We start from the raw sequence: 12,492 nt of genomic DNA on the forward strand, positions 1-12,492 counted from the left end.
GTAATAAAAGATTGAGTCACAATAGGGGACAATCAGAAAGTTCAGACTATGCATAAAAAGTCATAAAAAATTAATTATTTTTGGAACCGAGGGAGTTTTCCCACATTGCAACATTTTTCTGGGACGCTTTTGTGACAAGCAATCAGAAATTAAATTACTGATACAAAAGGTTTCCAAATAAATTAACAAGATGAACAGTAACCAATTGTGAGTACTAACTAATTCTCACAAGGGGCGTAAAGGAACTCAAGTATGAAAGTGCTGACCTACCAGCTGTGTCTTTCACGTGCTCCTTAAATAGCCCATTGTACCAGCAGAATGGAAAATGTAACATATGTTTTCGAAGCGAAGTCTGGGAGCATCTGGTGTAAACTGTAATTAAGAATGGAATGAGTAGACATTTGGACAAATATGATACAGTGGGAAAAAAAAAGTCTATGTAGTTTTTATAAGGGGAAGTTATTACCATGCAAATCTATTAAAGCTCTCTGTAGCAACAAATATATTAATAAGGAGAATCCAATCAATACAAAACATTGGATATTGAAAGTCATTTGACAAAGACTCTTTCACCAAAGCCATGGAATAAGTGAAAATGTTCATTGATGTATATATACCATTCCTATATATTAATTATTTGTAATGGATTTGTTCCTATACAATGTTTCCTCTCTGTTAAAAGGTAAGCAATGAAGGGAAGAAAAAAGGGACATCCTTTAGTGATCAGTACCAGGACTTGGTATGTTCTGCAAAGTCAGAGGCGACTGGAATAAAGGTGATTGGGAAGCAGCAGAATTCCCCAGCAGTAATATGCCATCCCAGAAAAACAAAACTAAAATTTCCATTGAAGAGTTGAAGACAGGAAGTGGCTGCTTGATAAAACAGAATTCAGTGTCAATAAATGCAAAGTAATACAATGGAAAACAGTGCTAAATATGCATCCCGAGCAAGAAGTTTAAATGAACTGTTTTCCAGGAAATAGATGCTGTAATTATTGTGGTTATTCTGTGAAAAGAAAGAAAGAAAGAAAGAAAGAAAAAGAAAGAAAGAAAGAAAGAAAGAAAGAAAGAAAGAAAAAGAAAAACACCCAATGCCTTTTTTTTTGTTATTGTTCCTCCCCTCTCATTTTAAAACAAAAATTTGTAATATCTTTCCCGAGAAGGCTATTGATCGAGCTAGGTCTCAAGCTCCTTTCTCCAATTTTCTCCCCTTCTTAAGAGTGCAGATCTGTCTTAGGTTTAGTGCCTTTGATATGAAGCTGTCCTAGGCACTTCCTAATTCAAAACCTTGAGTTCTCTGATACAACTGACTTCCACAGTTATTTTCCCTAGTTTATCAAAATTTGCCCTGCTGATCCATATCTGGAAACAAAACTGTAAAAGTCAAGGTGAAACTCTCAATCAGGGCACTGGAAGTATTTAACCATGGGAGTAGACCACCTGAAGGTGATGGCAAATTCTCTTCCACGTCAAGGATTTCGAGTGATATCAGACCTCTCCTGCTGCAAGGTCAGTGCTGGTTCAGACACAGGATGTTGAGCTCAACTTTGGTTGAACTCCTCTACTCTGCACTACCTACCTCAAATCTCCTCATGCCTCTTTCCCCGCTGTCATCTCTGCTGTATGTGCACTTCTTCCTGACAAAACCCTGCACCAAACGTATTGCATTTACTAATTAGAATAGTAGTTACTAATTAAGTTTAAATTCCAATGTACCAATCAAATTTTATTTCCTAATTGTGCTACATTATCACTAATTAGAATAGCAGTTTTTACTTAATGGATTATATTTAAATTAAGATGTCTCCATCCAATGTTTTTTCCTACTTACATTTTAACTAATTGGTGCTGCAATTATTAAGTTACATTTAAATTGAAATATATCAGGCTGGTAGGGAATCATATGATAGCTTGCTTACAGTCTGTATGATACTAGTACGAATGATTAAGATACAGTCCAGTTAATTAGTTCTGGAATCAAAATAATTTCATAATTGTTTGAATAAGAAGTGAGGGTACACTACTCCCTTGCCACTCTATTAAGGAGGAGCATATTATGAGCTCAGCAGAAATTTAACATGGCTATTGGTGCTAATCAGTGCAGATTCAATCTGCAAATATTTAGTCCCAGGTTCAGGAGGGCATTTAAACCTATATATCCATTTAAGCATGTTCTTAATGGTTGCCCCACATGTCTGAATCAGTCTTCTGATTTCTGCTTGTCAACACTTCAGATATTTTTGTGACGGTTAATACAAACAGGTCTTTGAAGATTTATTTACCATGCTCTCCTCCATTGTATTTGTTTGCCATAGTATTCTGCACTGATGGTGACGTAAAGCAAAATTTAAGACAATTACCAAGTGCTGACAGTTAGTAAAGAGGCAGCGAGTGGCTTTAAACCACAGATTTGCATCAAGATCCAGCACAGAGGCTTACTAGCAAAGCTAGCCAGAGCACAGGAAGGAATCATTGCTGGGCTTAAAGGAGCTGTGATTCCTGCCATCTGCTGATGGTGACCCTAAAGCAGCATGGGGGAAAGCATTTCAGATTGCAGCAAATGCTTTGACCTAGGGGTTTTAACACTGCAGCCCTTCAAAGCAGCATAGTGTGGCATGCAAGCACTGAGCTGTGCTTGCCCTCCCTGAGCACCAGCTATCCTTCTTTGTCAATGTCACCTCTGCTCTGCAAGAGCGTGAGCCTCTGCACTTGTGAGCAGCGGGCATGGGGACGAGGAGGTGCAGCCTTGCAGAATCCCTGAGTATTTTTCTTTTGTTGCCATCATGAACATAAAGAGAAGGAGTGAGGTGGCTCTTGATAGATATATACATATATCTATATATGCATATGCATGACCACAGAGGAGTCACATCTTCTCTCTTTGACAAAATCAGCTTTACACAGATGCTGGGGAGACATTATCCTCTGCACTGTGCAGGTCACATTAAGGAGCTGCAGGACATCCTTATGGAAACTCTGCCTTTTTTTTTGTGGCCCGACACACCTATATAAATCAGGAGCGCCCAAAAGCTTCAAGGCAGCACTGTAACAGAACCATGAAAGATGCAAGTATCTGGGAAAGGAAGTTTGTAATGACTTACTAACAGTTGCAATATTACCAAGAGCAGATGGGGGTATGTAACGATCCAGCTGAGATCTGTAACAGGTTAACAACCTTCCTCATAACAGGTGATATTTAAAAGAAACTGGCTACCAGCTAGATATAAGGGGGCAGGGGTGTGAGGGCAAAAGGCAAAGATAAATAAATGAGGGTTAAGTTAGGAGGAAAGGTTACTGTTTCTTCAAAGACAGAAGGGCCTATGAAATTGATATTAATGAGTAAACTTTTGAATCAGTGAGTTTTTAAAGAGATTTTAGCAATATCCCCTCATCTCTATGTAAGTAAATGAGGAACTGAATATTAGAAGTGGTATGTGTTCAGTAATACGTTTCTCTTCCCCCCTGCCCGTTCTTTTTGACTTTTACAGGAGTAGAGCTGAACTCTAGAGAAATCCATCTCTGTTTCAGGGGTCTGAGTCCTTTCAAAAAGGCTGAACCATTTCAGGGTAAGTACAAAAGAAAAGATACCATAAAATCAGATTGTCCTCATATTAAACAAGATCTGAATTTTAGAAGTTTCATAACTGCCAATGTCATCAAAAGCTCATACTGCACTGAAGAGGAACAGAAAAAGTCAATGGAAAACTACTTAACTGAGGCAGAAGGATCAGCTTGAGAGGTAGGAGATAAGCCATGCTGGCAATGTGCGTTTGCGAGACTGAGTGTGTCCTTCATTGTAATGCAGCCTCAGACATGAAGGCAGATGCTGTATGATTATTCTTTAACTGTGAACTGTGAGGGGATTTTATCTATTTTTCTAATTTACTCTGACTTTGTAAAACCATGCTCCTCCAAGCTCTGCTCCCTGTTCCAGCATGCTAAGGACTCCCGTCTGTACAAAGTGAACACATTTTGAAAGCCCCAAGCTGTATTTTTCCTCCTGTATAACTTATTTTAAGGCAGTATGTGGAGTCTTTTCCTCCAACAAGTTTTGGTAGCTTTTGGAGTCTGGTTGCTTTCAGCTGAAATGCTGAACCAGAGGCCAGGCAAATTTCACAATGTTGGGTCCAGTCCTGAATACGCTCTACAGATCTGCCACCAAATGAATATGCAAGGGACACAAGTAAGCATATGTGGGGTACTGACACTTAATACAGGGTGTACACCCCATCCTCAAAACGCCTTTCCTCCGCCAGCTTACTGAACTAGGCATACAGGTGGACACGTGTCGGACACTCAACTGGTATAAATGTATGGAGCTATGCTGATTTACAGCAGCTGAAAAGCTGGCGCCTGCAATCTGTCCTAGAAATGATTTCATTTCATTAGTAGATCCCTAGACAAAATATGGTCTGCAATTCAATAACCATTCTTGATGCTTACAGGAGGTGCCTTCAGCTAAACTGTACAGGAACCAGTAAGAACATTGCTGTTTAAGCTAGTCTCAGCCAGTATATGATGTCATGTCACACCATAACACTTCTGGGCTATGCATTCCTTTTAGTGATGTTTCCACATCTTTCTGTTTTCTTAAACTCCTGGGATTTAGCACACTAGCTTTGGACGTGGAAAAAAAGATTCAGACCTTTGCACTCTCAGCTCCAGACATCCGGGGTGAAAAATCATGCCTTAATTCAGACTAAGGACTAGAAAGAGCTTATATAAATGGAGTAGCCCTAAGGCTACATGCAGGAAAATCTTAACTTTCAATCTATGGGTAGCAGGGGAGAGAAAAAGACATGAGATTCGGTTTTTGCAAAAAGCATCTAGTGAGGTTTGGTTATGCTCCACACTACAGTTCAAAACTTCCATAGCTACCATGAAATAGAAACAGGCTTATTGTCTGATCAGCTTTACATTCAAAGTGTTGTCTAAAACTACTGTACAATTGTGCAGGTATACTTCTTCGTAAATAGATGAAAGGTACAACTGAGTACTAACAGTATGAAATCAGTAAGGGTAATCGAGGAGGAAAACATTAGTGGGAAGGGTACTGATTGCACAGGTTGGGCATTAATGTACTATTTCTATTCTCAGTAATTAGAAATGTCAAAAAAATAAATAACGCACCGTGTGTGTACAGGTGTGCCTGTATGTGTAAGTATGACAAACCAGTTAACAAAACTGAGGAGCAGGTATTTGTTAGGCTAGACAAGGCTGAATTTATGCCAAATTTTATTTAGCCATAATTCTGGTGGAGAAATGTCTTATTATCTCTCTCTGAAATTTCTCCAGCACAGCCCCTGCCCCCCTGCAGATGGGAATTCATTTACTAAAAGGAGAGTTGGCAGCAGAGACCATTCTGAGCTCTATGGGCTGTGTCTCTTCAGGAGACAGGATTATTGCAAACACTCCCTTTGTGCTAAGATATTTAAACAGTCTTCCTGGCAATGTTAAAAATGTAAGGTGTACATGATTATGAAATATAACTATACAATGACTTTCACATTTAGAAAGCAACAGGACGCTTTCCAGCTGCGGCCGCCACGCTGGCAGAGTATGACATCACTCTGAGCATTTATTTCTGGAGACAGAATTTTGCTCCCTCTACAAAGCTTTCCCCTCTGCACCTGACAGGCTCTGCTGTTTGAGTTAAGTACCACCATTACCTGTTAGTTACTCAAACTCACTGAGAAATCCAAACCGTGAATGCAGGACAGTACTTGGGAGAAAATCTTCCTTTTGCCTTCATGGGGATGAGATACTTCCACAGGTATCCCATGCGCTTGTAGTACTGTCTGGCTCTACCTTTGTGTAGGGTAGGCTGTCATATCAGTCCAGGTTTCCTGGCTAAACCCAGATGATATCTGAAAACATATGAAAGGTGTCATCTAGACCAAAATCTCCAGGACAGTTTTGCTGAAGATAAGAGACAAATTCCCAACATAAATGCAGCAGACACCTGCCAGCTTTCTGAGTGAGCGGGTCATAAAGCAAGCACAGCTCAGAAAAGTCGAGGTGTATATGACATCTGAATGAGAGGTAAAAGATAAAAACAGCTTTTGTACATGTGTGGCTGGGAAACAGCCGAATAAAACAAAGTCAATGTGAATGCCAGCATGGTTTGCAGCCCAACAAAATGCAAAGCCACATTGTGTGGAGTGAAGCAAATAGCCTCTCTGATTTTGAAAGCTGGAAGAAAAGCCAACAGGAGAAGGGAAGGAAGGTGAGCTGGGAGCAGCAGCTGCTGGATTCTGTCAAGCTCTTCCAGATGAGGAAGGCTGTGGGAAGATGTGAGGCCATAATAAGAGTGCATTGTGATGTGTCTTCTTTTGGTTAAAATGGAGAGGAACAGCAATGTAATCCTGTGGATCAAAATCCAACCAGAGCAACACAGTCTGGCCCTGCTGTGTCCATTCCTTTGCTGTCATGGGTAACAAACGTTCTGTCCAAAGTGACCAGAAGACATCCATCCACTTATGCCCCAATCTACCAACATCCAACACTTAAGAAAACAAGGAAACTGGGAGCCTAGAATGGCATCTTCCTCATCAGTTGGAAATCTCAAGTAATTTATCCTCTCAGGAACCCAAGAGTAATCTCACTGCTGCTCAGCCTGCTACTTGGTTTTGGCTGCGTTTCTTATAGAACCCTCTTTATTCTTGCTTTCTACTGCCGAAGTCTCGTTGCCTCTCACGACTGAGTTACCTGTCTGCTATTTTGGACTCAGTTGTAGTGTATTCTCTGTGATTTCTTTTCATCTAGACTTGCCTCTGTGTGTGTGTTTGCCTTGTTCCTTGCCTGATGGACTTTGAATGTCCCTGACCATTGGACTACCTTTGGGCCATCCTTGTTGCTCAGACTCCCAGCCTCAGCTCCACCTTGGTCAAGGTACTGGGCTCCCCTCTGGGTTAGAAAGTTCTCACTTAGCTGTAGTCCCTGACCTTTTTTCACTGTGACTCCCATACAATGATCCTTGTTGCAAAACACCAGAAGTCATACTGACTAAAATAGGTCAACACAAAACAACAGACAAATGAGGGGCACCTACAGTAATTAGGAATTAGATGAAAGGCCCCTATGATCCAAGGAGATGCATTCCCATCTTCCTTCAAACTGTCACTTCTGGCAAACAGTTTTTGCAAGTAAGTTCCACCAGCCAAAAACCTGAGCATTTTTCCGTGTCATCCTGTGCTTGTTAATGCAATATGTGTGCTTTGAAAGCTATGATTATTTATTATTAAACTAAGAAAAACATTGCCTGAGTCTGTCAGCCTTTCAGAAATAGCGTGCGCTCTTCCACATGCCTTTCCATTATGTACAGTTTGGCACCTTCTAATGTATTGTTTCTGTCTGTGTTTATTTTAAACTGAGAATCTTAAAGAAATACACAAACAGTCACAGGGGAGAAAGGCAATCAGTTATTTATAGTATGAAGCAGTTAAGCTTTCAGGATGGTTATTAGTATGTTTTGTACCGAGCAGCGCCCTAATACTGCAGGCATTTAAGTGCATCCTACACCTGATACATTAGGTGAGGGGTGCATGGTTTCAAACATGTCATCAAAGTCACCTTTGAAAGTGTACTTGTGTTACCTGGAAGCCTGGGCTTGGGCATCACTGGACGTACCTCCAGACGCATCTGGGTGTCCCAGGACAGCTGGTGACTCTGTATGGTGCCAAGCTGGAGAGCCCATAGGGAGGAGAGAGCACCAACTACACTGTTTGGATAGACAAGACTGTCCACAGACTGCAGAAGGACTGCCCGTGTTGCCTGAAGGAGTCCGTGTGGGGGCATTTGCAGAAATCAGACTTAGCTGTGGCTACATGGTGTTGCCAAAAAGTAAAACATTACACGTCACTTCTGAAATTTGAAAAGAGGGTATTTGTCATAAGAAAAAAATCGAGACTTCACTGCAAGTGCTTACTTTTTTTTTTTTTTCCTCTGCTTTGTTATTGCCCCATCCTGCACAAACTTGTCTTTTTTTTTTTCTTCTTTTTTTGGTAAGATTTTGTTTGTTTGTTTTGTTTTGTTTTCTAGGATGCTTTTCAGCAGCTGTACACATTTGTCCTCAAGGGGACTTACTGTTGAACTGATCCTGTTAGTGCTACAAAGAACTACTGGTGCTGACAGACACTTTGATGTGCTAAACTAAGTCCCAGGAGGCATAGGTACCGAGAGCAGCCCTGCAAAAATACGGCTGGCAGATAATCATAACTGGCCAGAATTTTTATTGTAATAAATCAATATTTGATCAGCAACAAATATTTCCTCTGATCTTTCTTTTGCTTCATAAGGCAGAACACAAAGGTAGGTTGGGGTATTTCAAAGCTTGCTGTAGTAGCCTCATTAATCTCTTTTTGGACTCAGTGGCAAAGTGCCTCGTAACACCTAGTGGGAAATGAGTAAACAGTAAGCACTTTTAAAAACTCATATTGGTTGGAGGTACTTGGATAATGTAGGACCTGGAGCTAGGTTTAACCAGAGGGTTTCAGTTGTGGCTTAATTTCACAGTGCTAAGAAAGATGGGTCAATAAAATATTTGTGAGAAATGCCAAATCAGTGTTAGAAAACACATTTGCCATAATGGTAGACAGGAAATTTTCTGCTTTTCACAACATTTAGTTATGCATTTGTTGCTCATTATGCTAAGGTGAGATGCTTATCTTCAGGTGAGCCTGCTGTAGCTACGTTTCACTCTTGCTAAACATTATCGTGAGCTTGTGATCTGTCCCATGGTGGCCATATTTCAAATATGGGTTTGCCTACACTGTGGCAAAGGTATTTCAGTCTAGCTTCTGCCCTATAGCCAAAGTTTCAAATACCCAATATACAGCTAGTTGTTTTGTGCTTTGTAGTAGGTTGCATGATGACCTGTTTCTTCCCTTGCCAGACAGATGCAATTTTTTGAGTTAAGAGAAGGATTTAAATAAATCCCATGTAATCGCACAATGCTTCTGCCACAAATACTCATGTTTGCAAAAATGCTTACAGCATTTTATTTTTCCTTATGTGCTGCTGAACAACTCTTACATTAATAAACAGTGGGCACAAATATTTTGGAAGCAAATTCAGAGATTTAGTCTAGCAAATATTAGCTCATTCTCTCTTTTTTTCCCTGTCTCTCTCCCTGTCAAGTCCTAAGCACAGCTCCCCAGGATGACGCAGGATATTTTAAAATAATTAAAAGTTTCTGCTTTTGCATGACTTCTATTGACACCACATCTGCTTGAGCATGGTAGGAAACAGCTCCAAGCCAATTAAAAGGAGATGGGGGCATCGTACAGTTCCCTTCTCTCTTAGTGAACTTTTGACCAAGAGGGCACTGTATTGATGAATTTCATTTCTTCCTAATCTGCTTGTACTCTGCTTGATAGCTTGGAGCTTTGCTCTCTTCTGTTTCAGTACAATGACCCTGCTCTTGAGAAAGCCACGAGTTTGAAGTAAAGCAAAGAATTCAAGTTACTACAAGATGCTGAACACACGGGTCTCTTCTTGGCTGTCTGCAAGATGTTGCCTGAAAGTCGAGAAGGGCTCTGACCTGGCGGAAGAAGAAATGGTAAGGCATTATTACAGGGCTTTCAAGGCAGTAACAAAGAAAGAGTTCACCCTGTCCTACCTAGCTAAGTAGACTCAGTGCGTTAGAGTGCGTATATGGAAAACGAGCAAACTAGCTACACCCAGGGGTTGTGTCAGTGAAAAAAAAATAATCATGTCAATTTGCCAGCTTTTGTGCCTGTTCTGTAATTGTCTGTCTTGAGCAAAGTCTAGTGAATGGGGCCAAGGAGGCAGAGCTGCAGAATCTGCGCTCCAGCCTGCCTGCCAGCCAGACAAAATCAATTTGCCTTTTGGTCTTGTTGTCAGATGATGAGTTTTGGTCAACAGACAGTGTTGGCCTCAAATAGCTGTTCCTTGGGCAATAGGGAAATGTTTTTTTTGCTGGTTTTTGTCTATGCACTGGTAGAACCGGGCCCCAGATATCTTCCTGTGATCAGAAGACCATGCTGAGAAGAAAGACTTTTACATAACTTCCAGGAAAAAAAAAAAAAAAAAAGAAAAAGAAAAAAACAGGGCAGCAAAAATTGAGCTTTTCATTCAAACGGAAGGAAAATCCCAACACCTACCTCTTCATATTGGAAAAGTTCTTTGCTTTACATCGACTGCATTTTCAGGATCTAAGTGACATGTGGAAGTAACGTTCTAAAACAAGTACAACGCAAATTTCCATTTCCTTAGGAATTTAACATTTATAAAGTGGCTTAGTTGTGAACTGCTATGACAGTATCACAGCATTAAAGATTTGGCTGTCCTGATAATATAAACATCACCGCTTTCCCCAAGAGCATTTTGACTAGTACCTGTTCCAGTCTATTTTAAATTTTATTTAATCATGACACTCTGCACATGCAGAATGTGTCTGTGGCATGGAAAGGAAGTAAGCATGACCTTTATCAAATAAAAAATGTGCATTGCAACTGTGACAATGACTAAGTGTAGATGAAATAGATACTTTTATTTACACAACGTCTGGAAGACAAATACTGACCAGATCTTTTTATCACAACTGCACCACTCCAAGTTAATTGGAAAGACAGAAGGACATCACAGAATCTCATCAAAGGGATTTAGAGATGTCAGTCTGAGTTTCTAAACTTCCAGTGAATTTGGCACCTAATTTTTTTACCTAGTCTTTTGGAGTTTGGAGATAATAGAAAAGAAATAATGGAATGGATAGGACAATTTAGGAAGAAATTGTGTTTGAAACCGTATTATCAAATAAATCACCCTCTGTGGGAGAAAACAATAGAGTGGGACCTTGACTTTACCAGTTGGATAAAGATAAGTATTCAGAATGGGACAACTAAAGCTTAGGAAGATAATAGCTTGTCCATCAAGGGCAATGTTGCCAATTAATGTTAATAGCAGCATATAGGTCTCCTCAGTATTGCCATTGAGAATGCTGGGAATATTTTTAACGCCATTGTGCCCATCTGTTATTAAGGGACTGGAGAAGCAAAAGGAAACAAGAAAGAGCAAAGCAGAGGGAGGATCAACTCTTGCTGAATAAAATTGTTTCTGGTTATTTAATTAAGCAACATTTTTCAGGGCCAAAAAAAAAAGAATAAGTGTATCTGCATTTGTTTTCTATGTGCATCATCCACAAACCCAGCATTTCTTGAAACCCAGGATCAGAAGAGATATTTTGCCAATAGGAAAGCATCATTTATGCTCCTTACTAAACACTGTTTGAACAGTTTGTTAATGTTACTTCTTCCTTGTAATTCATTTTTGTTTCAGATAAAGCCAGCCATATTTTTTTTCCCAGCATGGACATCTCCATAAAAGGAAAAAATGGATAATGACATAGAGGCTGTGACTTGAGGAAAGCTTGCCATTATCTTATCTTTGCTTGTCTGCTTGAAACTAAATGGAAAAGACTTTCTGTAATATCTTTCATTCTAGGTAAGGGATTGTTGTGCCCAGAAATGTTTTTTTTTGTTTGATTTTTTTTTTGGGTGGGGGGTGGGTTGTTTTTTTTGTTTGTTTGTTTTTTGTTTTTGGCAGAGATTTTCTCCCCTGTGGAAATTTCAGTATTAGAATATTCTAGTGCAAAATGGATTTATTTATTTTTTTTGGTTTATATCCAGAAAGACTTTAATTCAGAAATGCTTCTATTTTTCCTTATGGAAGTTGCAATCCTGACCTAGACAGACAAAGCAGGTGCCCAAAGTACCCTGTTTTGATCCACTCAGGCTACCCTTAATGACTCCTGGAAGGGCAATGACATCATGTGAGTCCTGACCTTGGTGCACCATAAAACCAAGTCGAGAGCCTTTTCTGCAGAAGAGAAGGACACCCTGCAGCATCTGAACCCCGGAGTGTCAAAAATTTTTTAAAAATGAATTGTCAAATACACATAATTTATGGCTTGATTTAAAACAAAACCAAACCAAACCCTAGTTTTCACTGCCTGGCATCTCTGGGAAGGAAAGGGAAGGGAAAGAATCATAGAATATCCCAAGTTGGAAGGGACCCATAAGGATCACCAAGTCCAACTCCTGGCACCGCACAGGTCTGCCCAAAATTTTAGACCATGTGACTAAGTGCACAGTCCAATCGCTTCTTAAATTCAGACAGACTTGGTACAGTGACTACTTCACTGGGGAACCTGTTCCAGTGTGCGACCACCCTCTCGGTGAAGAACCTCTTCCTGATGTCCAGCCTAAACTTCCCCTGCCTCAGCTTAACACCGTTCCCGTGGGTCCTGTCACTGGTGATTATGGAGAATAGGTCACCTGCCTCTCCACTCCCCCTCGCGACAAAGTTGTAGAGTGCGATGAGGTCCCCCCTCAGCCTCCTCTTCTCCAGGCTGAACAGGCCCAGTGAAAGGTAAGGCAAGGCAAATGTTTTCTCAAAAAATTCCTGCAAGTCCTGGTTTCAGTCCCCTCCCAAAATCATGGTTAACAACTGAAAAGGATTTCAACATAGACAT

General features: G+C 40.3%; 1 long non-coding RNA gene across 9 annotated transcripts; it reads left to right on the forward strand.

Moving 5' to 3' along the window:
* The first annotated feature begins 1,098 nt into the window (after window positions 1-1,098).
* LOC121069850 lies at window positions 1,099-11,967 on the forward strand. 9 transcript variants are annotated; one of them, XR_005819678.1, is made up of 7 exons: window positions 1,099-1,508; window positions 3,488-3,565; window positions 3,663-3,738; window positions 5,295-6,890; window positions 8,040-8,309; window positions 9,405-9,558; window positions 11,298-11,967. It is a non-coding gene; the product is annotated as an uncharacterized LOC121069850 (long non-coding RNA). The 9 variants fall into 9 exon arrangements; XR_005819674.1 differs by lacking the exon at window positions 1,099-1,508 and adding an exon at window positions 2,866-3,354 and having other exon boundaries at window positions 5,295-7,144; XR_005819670.1 differs by lacking the exon at window positions 1,099-1,508 and adding an exon at window positions 2,866-3,354.
* Window positions 11,968-12,492: the final 525 nt, after the last annotated feature.

Source organism: Cygnus olor, chromosome 4, assembly GCF_009769625.2.
Source record: "Cygnus olor isolate bCygOlo1 chromosome 4, bCygOlo1.pri.v2, whole genome shotgun sequence".
Taxonomy (NCBI): domain Eukaryota; kingdom Metazoa; phylum Chordata; class Aves; order Anseriformes; family Anatidae; genus Cygnus; species Cygnus olor.